Source organism: Schistocerca americana, chromosome 3 (assembly GCF_021461395.2).
Source record: "Schistocerca americana isolate TAMUIC-IGC-003095 chromosome 3, iqSchAmer2.1, whole genome shotgun sequence".
NCBI lineage: Eukaryota > Metazoa > Arthropoda > Insecta > Orthoptera > Acrididae > Schistocerca > Schistocerca americana.
Window position 1 is genome coordinate 544,868,527 of NC_060121.1, and position 10,988 is coordinate 544,879,514.

Sequence of the window (10,988 nt, forward strand, 5' to 3'; positions counted from 1 at the left end):
GCCACTCGTGCTGGCGAAACGTCAGAAAAATCATTAGATGAACGTCGGCCAATAGGCAGTTTATCAGCAGCATTATTATTTGATACAGAATACAAGTTACAGGAATGATACAACGTTATATCAGCGATGCTCCAAAGAGAAGAGGGAAGGACTATCAGTTCTTTTAGTTTAACAAGAAATCATCCAAAATGTCTCTCGCAAATAAGTGATGTACAAAGATGAAATTGATTTTGTGATACGTAATCTTACCTCTAATATCGAAACGTCAAGTTCATTTAGGTTAGCTGCTTGAATAAACGTGTTTTTGTAAACTGTTGTGTAACGTTACATTTTTGAACTTCTTAGTCTGACTGATACGTATTTCACTGCACAAAAGTTGTGTACATCAGTATAAACAGTTTAGAATGAAGCCTTGTGACACCAAAATCGTACATGAAAAACCGGCGTATTGAACGTGTATCACATGATTATCGCAACATAACAACTGATACAAAATATCTCCACCCCAGAGAAGTTGCTGTGTCAATCACAGCAAACAACGAGGCACAGTTCCACGCCAGCAGAAGACACCACTGGGCTTCGATTTCCGGCCACCCACTGCTTCCCCTCCCACCTCAAATACTCCTGTATTCACTAAGCTGCAGTACAGTGAACAAAAAGTGTATTCCGTGTTAAATTACATTAAGGCAATATTTCTCCAAGTAAAGTGTATCTGTATGAATAAGCGCTTAACAATGGACAAAATATTCATTCTAAACGTGTTGAAAAATATTAAAACACACATTAATATTTGAATGGTACTAGTAGGATAAAAATAGAAGTACAACAGTGGAAAAAATGGCAGCACCATAAAGGAGTTGTGCGACATAAACGAAAGTTGGTGGGCGTGTTTACACATATACGAGTATATTCAAATTTGGCGCCAGTCACATAAGAGTGGCGCTAGTCGTGCTATTACGAGGATGCAAATCAGATTTACCTTAAATAAACGCTGTAACGGTCGTAAGCGTTAGGTATCTTTGAGACTGAACGTGGTGAGTTGATGTTAATCAAGAATTCCTCTAAGGCGACAAAGAGTTTGAACGAGATGGTGCGATTGGGCTAAGAGAAGCTGATTGTTCCTTCTGCGATATTGTAGAAAGACTTGGTAGGAATGTAGACACTGTACACGATTGCTGGCAGCGGTCGTCACGCGAAGGTACGGGTGCAATAATACCGGCCTCCGGACAGTCACGTGGCACTACCGAGAGGGAAGACCATCGTGCTCGGCGTGTTGCTCTGGCACATGGTACTGCATCTGCAGCAGTAGTCTGAGCAGCAGTTGGCAGCACGGTGACACAACGAACTGTTACAAATCAGTTACTTGAAGTACAGCCTCGAGCATGCGTTCCAATGACCATTTACTTGAAGTACAGCCCCGAGCATGTATTCCACTGACGGCAGCTATTTGCGGCTTCGTTGATGTCAAGCGACATCTAATTGGAGGGCAGGGCGGAGGTCTGTGTGGAAGCTAATGGAAGCTGGTTCTGCCTCGGTGCCAGTGATGGCAGTGTGTTGGTTAGAAGGGCGCTAGTTGAGGGCCTGCAACCAACCTGCCTACACGATAGACACAGTGGACCTACACCAGGGGTTATGGTATGGGTTGCGGTTTCGTACGACAGCAGGAACTCTCTCGTGGTTATCCCATGGACCTGACTGCAAAGTTGTACATCGGTCTGGTGATCCGACCTGTTGTGCTTCCATTCATGAACACTCCAGGGGAATTTCCCAACAGAATAACTCTCACCCACGTGGGTACTGCTGTTGTAATCGAACATGCTCTACAAAGTGTCGACGTGTTGCCTTGGCCTGCTCGATGACCAGATCCATCTCCAATGCAGCACGTATCAGATTGTATGAGACGACAACTCCAGCTTCATCCACAACCAGCATTACCCGTCCTCGTATTGACCGACCAAGTGCAAGAAGCATGGAACTCCATCCCACATACTGACATTCATCACTTGTACAGCATGTTTGCAAGCTTCTATTCAACATTCTGGAGGTTACACCGGTTGGTAATGCACCATCTTTTCACATTTGCAATGGCATATCTCGCAGTTGCATTAACCTCTGACCTTGCAATGTTAAGCACTTACACATATTACCTAGACAAATGAATTCCCTAAATTTCGTTACTCTACATAAATTATGTTTTGTAGATGGGATTTTTTTCCTTCGGTGTATTTACTCTGCTGTCTCACTGCCAGTCTTTTGAAAAGCCATCACTAGATCTTTCCAGCGGATGAGGGACCTGGAAAACATGCTAGCACTAGTCGAACACCTTCTGCATCAAGGTAAGTTATGACCGCAAGGGCAACATTAATAGGCTGTACTTTCCTATGCAGGTGATCAAACGACTTGTCATCTCAGACGCTAGTCGAGAGGGGCCGTTGAGATCCCGAATGGCGTTACGATCGTTTCTACATTCACATGAGACTCGTTGGATCTCGACCCGTGTGAGCAGTAATATTGCGGAACGATAAGCTACAGTCTTAATATGGCACTGTTCTGCTGTTCTAAAGCTCCAGCACCTGCTGGAAGACGTTTCTCCTTCTAAAGTGAGGCATAAGACGATCTTCTCACAGGCAACCAACCATTCATACCTCAGTCGTCAGCGCAGCAGACTGTCAAGAAGAGGCCGCAGGCACTATATCCGACCGTGTCAGGGATTTCATCTGTTCAGAGGCTAGGTGTTGTGTTGTCCTCGTCGTCATTTCATCATCATCTATGTGCAAGTAGCCAGGCGGCCGTTAAATGAAAAAACTCGCACTAGGCGGTAGAAAAACCCCAGTGGGGTCTTCCAGCCAATAATGCTTTACAATCATTTCATTTTCAACATTCACATTCGATTTCTGAATGAGAAACCTGCTATGTATTATTACCTTGTATATAGAATGTAGATGGCATTAGACTACCTACTTTGCGTGGCTGTACCGAAATGCTAATTATTTGCATATGAAAGGATGTAGTACACTTTACACTAGTCTGACATGTGTTGCGTGCGGCCTCCATGACGTTTCTCCTGTACCGGTCAGTAGTGTATCATCAACACATAAATGTGAAGACTGACCAGTCTAGTTGAGCACATGTGGAAAGTCAGGGAGGGGGGGGGGGGGGAGAGGCGTGGGGCAGGATTGACCATTGGAGGTAATCGGCTCGTGAAAATGGGCGTTAGAGCTTCTTGAGAGGGACTAGCTCAGAGTTCCGCCACCTGATGGGAGTTTATTCACTGTTGCTTCCCTGCAGGCACGGCGAATTCACAACCAAACTGGATGTCATGCTACATCCACTTTACACGAGCTATTTATGGCTCTGTGGAAGTCTGGCTCACTTTATATAACATACCAACTATTGGTGTTAGCTATTTGAATGACCAGTAAACAATCCATCTTACTGTTCTCTCATCAATAATATCGTTTCACGATTTCGCATTAAATAAATAAATAAATCAAAGAACGAAAAGCGATATCGCCAAACATATCTGTGACTACACTGTGGTGCTAGAAGGAAATGTTTAAAACTGAGCGTTGGCTATATATAAAACTACCTAAGGTATCAAGATACTGAGTGAAAATACACTGACCTCTTTCACTAATATAGTTTTTGATGTACATACAAGAAATAAGTTTTGCATCACCTCTGTTCCGAGAGTTTCGGAACCTGTACAGAAAACTGCAGTAGAGATCAACATAAACATCATTTCCGCCCTTTCTATTGCTCATGAAAACCACACATTGCATATTGTACCACCGTACAGCGAGACCCTCAGATGTGATGGTCCAGACTGCTGTACACACCGGTACCTCTAATACCCAGTAGCACGTCATCTTGCATTGATGCATGCATGTATTTGTCCTGGCATACAATCCACAAGTTCATCAAGGCACTGTTGGTCAGACTGTCCGATTCCTCAACGGCGATTCGGCGTAGACCACTCAGAGTGGTTGATGGGTCACTTCGTCCATAAACAGCCCTTCTCAATCTATTCCAGGCATATCCGACAGGGTTCATGTCTGGAGGACATGCTGGCCAGTCTGGTCGAGCGATATCGTTATTCTGAAGGAGTTCATTCACAAGATGTGTACGGTGGGGGCGCGAATTGTCTACATCTACATGGATACTCTGTTGCAAATGACATTTAAGTGCCAGGCAGAGGGTTCAACAAACCACCTTCACAATTCTCTATTATTCCTATGGCACGTGACAAGCCAAACAGAGCAGACAGCTGCTACTAAAATTCTCTCTCTCTCTCACTCTCTCTCTCTCTCTCTCTCACGCACACATACACACACACACACACACACACACACACACACACACACACACACACACACACACACACATAGAAATCTAGATAGTCGATACTTTCAACGTACATTTGCAGCAAGAGTAATGAATCTCACTGACATACAAATGAGTGAAGTGGGACTATAATTGTTACAGAAAGATCTTGAACAAAGACTCAAAATGTAGGCCCAGGCTCATAAATACTAGCAAATATCTTAGTGAATCATATTGCAAACAGAGTTTTACAGAAATAGCAGAAACAAAAAAAAGTCTTATACTGGTATTTACTGTATGTGTATATGATATCATACACCTCATAGATGAACGGCGACAATGTAAAAGCAGTTTACACGTGCAGATATGTAACATACACCACAATGTTCACTTCAACCATAGAAATGGAAACAGAAGAAACAAGAAACTACCTTTACCCAAAAAATGACAAATCCAACAGACACAGCTTCAACACATTTGGAAAAGAAACAGCTACAGACTTCATAATACAAAGCCACCTACATTCTCACACAATAGCCGCTATCAGTCGTATGGTATATAGACAATGTAGATCATCTCCAAGGGAAATAACTATCAGAAAGAGTTAAATACTATAATCATCACAGCACAGAAGTAATGATATAGTAGCGGGATAGTACACCAGCTAAGCAACAACATTAAAATAATAGACAAACAGAAACCAGCAAAAATTAGAGCAGGCCCCATTATGAACCCAACTGCGACACAATGCACACTCACACCAGAAAATTGATATCACAACACAAGCACAAACGGCACACTAGAACATATTACAACCACCTCATCCATAACGTTATTAACATTCTCAAAAAAACATCGACAGCAAAATCACAATACAAAATAACTTAAAGAGTGTGAAGGAAGTGAAAGAAAAATACAGCACAAAAGTTCAGGAACATATGAATTAAAATATAATAGCTGCAACTGTAAGTATACTAGAATGACTGCAAAAGAATGTTAATGTGATACGAAGAACATAAAAGAAGACTGAAGAGTGGATGTACCCATATCCAGAAACAGAAACTCACCACCACACAGAAATGAAAACAAACATATCATTTTATGCCATAATAACGAAAGGAACTGAACAGTATTTCACTCAAAGGCGGAAAAAGAGGAAACGTGTTCAGTGACAAAAAAGCAATATTACATGCTTGTAGAGTGTACAGTATACACACAAGATGAAACCAGTGATTCCTTCAATATACATGTGTACCCAACATCTGTATATTATGAGTAATAGTGCAGGAAAAGGTATGAACATGTCAAATAGTCTCGACTTGTCTGATGAAGCACACATCCCAGTCTTAGTACTGCCCCTCACTTTACTCAGTTGCATGCGAGTAAAATTCATTATTGTTAGGTGAAATGGGAGTCTTGATTCCTTGGGTGTGACAAACAGTGAGAGGTAGCAACAGAGTGAGAGTTCTAATGCAGTAATTCTCTCATGACCTCTTCATTAGTGTATACTGTGACATAGGACTCTAAGCAGTATGGGACTTAACATCTGAGGTTATCAGTCCCATAGACGTAGAACTACTTAAACCCAACTAACCTAAAGACATCACACACATCCATGCCCGAGGTAGGATTCGAACCTGCGATTGTAGCAGCAGCGCGGTTTTGGACTGATGCGCCTAGAACCGCTCGACCACAACGGCCGGCACTTGAAGATCGTTCAGGCATGTTGCTATCTGCTGGTGCTATGTGTAAAATGTCATTTTTGTATAGTTCAATTTTTTATCACGTACTGTTGCCTAATTTCATTATTTAACCAAGATCTCTATGGACCCAAATTAGCTTTGTGTGCTGTCTCAGTATCACAACTTAACTTCTAATAATTTTATTTTGGAAGCAAATGATATTGGTGCCAGATTTTGTTGAATTTCATGTTGTTGCTTGTACTGTTGAGAAGGGTGAGGGACTTCCTATATCTGTTGATAAGAACAAATATTATGTGCACCAGCGGATCATAGCCTCATCAGCACCTAAAACTGAAACTCCTAAAAAGCTATATTAGCCAGTCAATAACCCTACTATATTTTTCTACATTAGAACATTACGCATTGTCATCTTCTCCCCTAAAATGGTGCTTGTTGAAGTGAACCACCTCTAATGATAATAGTTTCTTTGTTGTACCCGTCGTACCTTGAAGATTATTTGCAAAGAGAGATGCTGTCGTTACTGTTGACAAAATGTCATCCAAATTAAACGCATTTCACTTGGGATATAGTGACTTAAGAATGCAAAACTGCAATGTATAGTAAATAAACAGTTTTATGTTTTACTCACCAATATTTAAGACACAATTTCAAATATACCAAAACAAAAAGAGGTTATTGATTTCGCTGTAATTTCAAATCTTTTTTGTCACAAAAAGTGAAAATACGAAATGAAGCTACAAGTATGTTTAGGTGCATACCGATTGCAATAGCCAAACAGAAAACAGAAAACTTAACCCAAAAACACCCTTTCACTCATAGTTTAATGTGTTACCGTTCTAGGGCCCCAGGATATGGAAAATGAACAAACATTGGCTATGGGGCGAAAATGTCTGACACCATGTATACATTATGAAATTTCCAACACCAGTGGACGGAAATGGTTGTTAAACCTTGCCGATTGTTGCTTTAGGAACATTTCCATGAAAGATATGTGGTTTAAAAGGGGTTCAGAAATGCGAATTGACAGTAAAATACTGAGCTTTTAATTGGGAGAGCTAAATACGGTGTTGGGTAAGAAACTCTGTGATTGGCCTATTTCCCAAAAAGGGGTGTGGTTTATAAAATCGTAGATAAGGGGAAGCGAAGGGTGTTTCATAGGGATAAGTGGAATGGAAGGGGTATGGGCCAGATATGAAGTGGGAATGGTGCAGGTGGGGAGCAGGTAGAGGAGGTGACAGGAAAGGGGCCGTCGGATTCCTACTTTAGAGGCAATAATTTATTGTTTCTCTCTGTAATGTCATCTCTGTAGCATACCTTTCATTAACACACTATACCTCTTTCGAAACCTGGATAAACAGCGTCCTGTTCTCTTCACTGATGAGTACAGGATTTGTCTGACGGGTAATGATCGATGCGAAGAATGTGGAGGTGGCTGGTTACCAAAGCGCTTCTCAGAACTGTGGTCTCACGCGATTAGCAGGGAGGTGGATCAGTCATGTTTTGGGCCAGTATCATGAACGGACGATGGACGCTTCTGTCGTCATTTCGAGGCCTGTGCAGCATCGGGACAGGATCCTCTAATCTATTATTGAGACCTTTACCCACCATGGCGTCAGTGGGTGCGATATTACACGAGCACACTGCCATAGACCTATGAACATTTTCCTCCAGAAGGCATAAATCAATCGAGCTAAATGGCTTGTGGTATCTACAACGTGTCTCAAGCCTTTTGGACCTACCGGAAACAGGTGACAGTGGTCCACAGCCGAATATATTGAGATGGGGAACCGGTGGTAGGGAGTGCATATTTATTGTGTTACGGTCATACGACAACGTACACTGCATAACAACATCTTACCTCGTAATAATTGTTCAAAGAGACGACTACCAGTCTCAATGCAAATATGACAAAGACGCATGAAGTTCTGTCGCACACTCTCAAATATCTCTGGTGTCTGTTGTACCAGGAGACAGGCAGCAAGCAGGTCTTCATCCGTTTCGACTATGGTTTCATACATCAATGTTTTGTCCAAAACGCAGAGGAAAAGGTCCAGAGGTGTAAGATCAGGCAAACGCACTGGCCTTTGGAAAGGACCTGTCCTTCCAATCCAAAGATGAGGGTAAGTGTCGCTCGCAGACATTAACATCGAAGCGCTCTGATGCACCGTCGTGTTCAAAACCACATCCTTTTGCGGATAAGGGATACAGTCTTCAAGAACAGTGGCGGCACATCTCTGCAGGATCTCCATGTAAGTTGGACCAGTCAAACGGGGCAGCAGCTAAGTTGCGTACAGTACGCCTGTTTTGTGGTCATGGATGAACACTGTTTATCACCCTATGCCTGTTCCAATGTACAACATCTTCGCATAGTTGCAGTACATGCACTGAAACTGGCGGTCGTCGCTTTGAACAACCACTATGGGTTGTATATCTGCAGCAAAATAAACATGAATTTCTGACCATTGGTTCCCTGTGTCAATATAACCGGTTGTGGACCCATTATCAGCTGTTTCAGTCTGAACCAAATTGTTTGACATCCTATACGGACAGCAATTCGATTGAAGGCGCTTGAGACTTGTTGAGCCTTGCAGTCCATTGTCGTAGAGCCTTCCACGCTCTCTGGACACCCTCAGGGTGGGCACCGTCGAAGAACCATGAGCAGCAACGTACCGAGTACCTTGTCAGCACAACAAGGATGATCCAAGCAGTTTACAAAGCACAGAGTGTTGTTTTGTTTGTTGTTTCGTAGTATATTATTTTTTATGTAGTTCCATAAGATCTATTTTTCCAATCGCTGCTGTCCTCGAATCTCTTGCAATTGTTCAAAAATTTACCGGTCGGCACACACAAACACACCAATATAAGGTAGCACAAACGGATAATCAACACATGTAACTAGTGGTCAAAACTATCAATAACAGAGTTCGTTAGGTTACACACAAGAACTCTATCACGTCTCCAGATATTAAATTTAGTGGTGCATAATGCCACCACCAAAACCATTTCCTACACTAAGACACGACTTACGCATATTCTATAGCACACTTTAGATGATTCTTCACTTAATACTAAATATCGCTAAGTAGACGACAATAGTCACTAATACAATGTTTAACTGAAGTTATCGGGCACTGACTCGTTTATTCTGAGGCGGCACTGCCCGCGATACTGAAAATATGTTAGCTAACTATGGAGAGCAGATCTTCTCTTCCGAGACGGATACTGGTGCGAGTCAATTAATTCTTAAAGCGGGGCCTACATTTGGAACCAGACAGTACTCAGAATGTTAACTCTATTGTCCACTGATGGCGCCTGTTCCTTCAGATCCAGCTAGAATTAAAAACAGTGGATATACCACACTAGGTAACCAACTTTCAGAGTCTGACAAAATCTCGACAAAGGACGACAAGACTGAAAAAGACCAAGCAATCGTAGCCAGAAGAACGACAACAAGAAATTTATCACTCACAGGTATGCAATCACTTTCTTAAGAATTCTCACCACAGACGATATTAGATAAAACAAAATCGATTCAGATGGCTCAAATGGCTCTAAGCACTATGGGACTTAACATCTGAGGTCATCAGTCCCCTAGACTTAGAACTACTTAAACCTAACTAACCTAAGGACGTAACACACATCCATGACCGAGGCAGGATTCGAACCTGCGACAGTAGCAGTCGCGCGGTTCGAGATTGAACAAAATCGATTCAACAAACCAAAATACACAAAGTAGAATCCAAGCAACTTCACGTTCCTCAGACATAGCTGGCACACTGGGCGTCGCCCAGACATCTGACGGAGACACATTTGAACGAACGATGGATGAACTGTGACTCCGCAGCTCAGTTTCACCGGGCAGCAGGCATGGATAGTAAACAGGGTAAAACTCCACCCCGTGCTGAAAAGTCTTTACGAATTTCTTTCCGTGTACTCAGTTGGATAGTAACTATGCCTCGAGACAGACGAGTGAACAATATACGAAGATGTCAGCATTTGGGAGAGAAGGATTAGCTGGGCTCAAAGAAGTCGGTTGGAGCAATCAGCTAATCGCTCTACATTTCAATAGAAGCGATGCCACTTTTCGACGATTTTGGCAGGAATGGGAGAACCGTGGCCCCACACAGCGGCAAGAAAGAAGCAATCAACGCAGAGATAGACGACAGAACTTCGATCAGACGTTAGAGACACACTCAGAGCCCCGGATTCATCATTATCATCGATACGAAGTGCAACTGGTACTTCAGTGATCATTACAGCCATTTACAGGTGGCTCAGAGAAAGGGGACTGAGCTCACGGCGCTCCTTACCCCGACTTCCATCTGGTAGACAGTCTGTACAACAACAGCCCCAATTGCAATGTTGTCGGCAAAATAGGTCTGAAATCTCATTGACTGGAATAGAACTGTCTCCAGTGATGATTCGTGCTTCGTACTGAGTCCAGATTGATAGCAAATACGTGTCTGAAGAAACCCCGAACAACGGTGGGACACCAACCTGACTGTCGCCCGCCACAAGGCCCGACAACCAGGGTTGATGATCTGGGGCGCCATTTCATTTCATTGCAGAGACCCTTTGACTGTCATCCGCGCCACCCTCACAGCACAGCTGAACGCTGACGATATTCTACGCCCCGTTTTGTTGCCCTTCATGGCAGGCCACTCTGGGCTTACATTTCAACAATATAATCCCCACCGTCAAACGTCGAGAGTTTCTACTGCTTGTCTTCGTGTTTGCCAAACCCCTACCTTGGCCAGCAACGTCACCAGATCTCTTTGTTTGTCTGGACATGTACATTACGTCTACCGATATCTGTCACATTCGTTGCGCGTCGTTTTTTACTGTCTTGAATTGTGTTATATATTGCACTAATGATGCTGTACTGATAGAAAATAATGAGGATAATTTACAAAGGTTATTTTACGAATGCAGTAAAACACATAAACAATAAAAAGTGAAAAT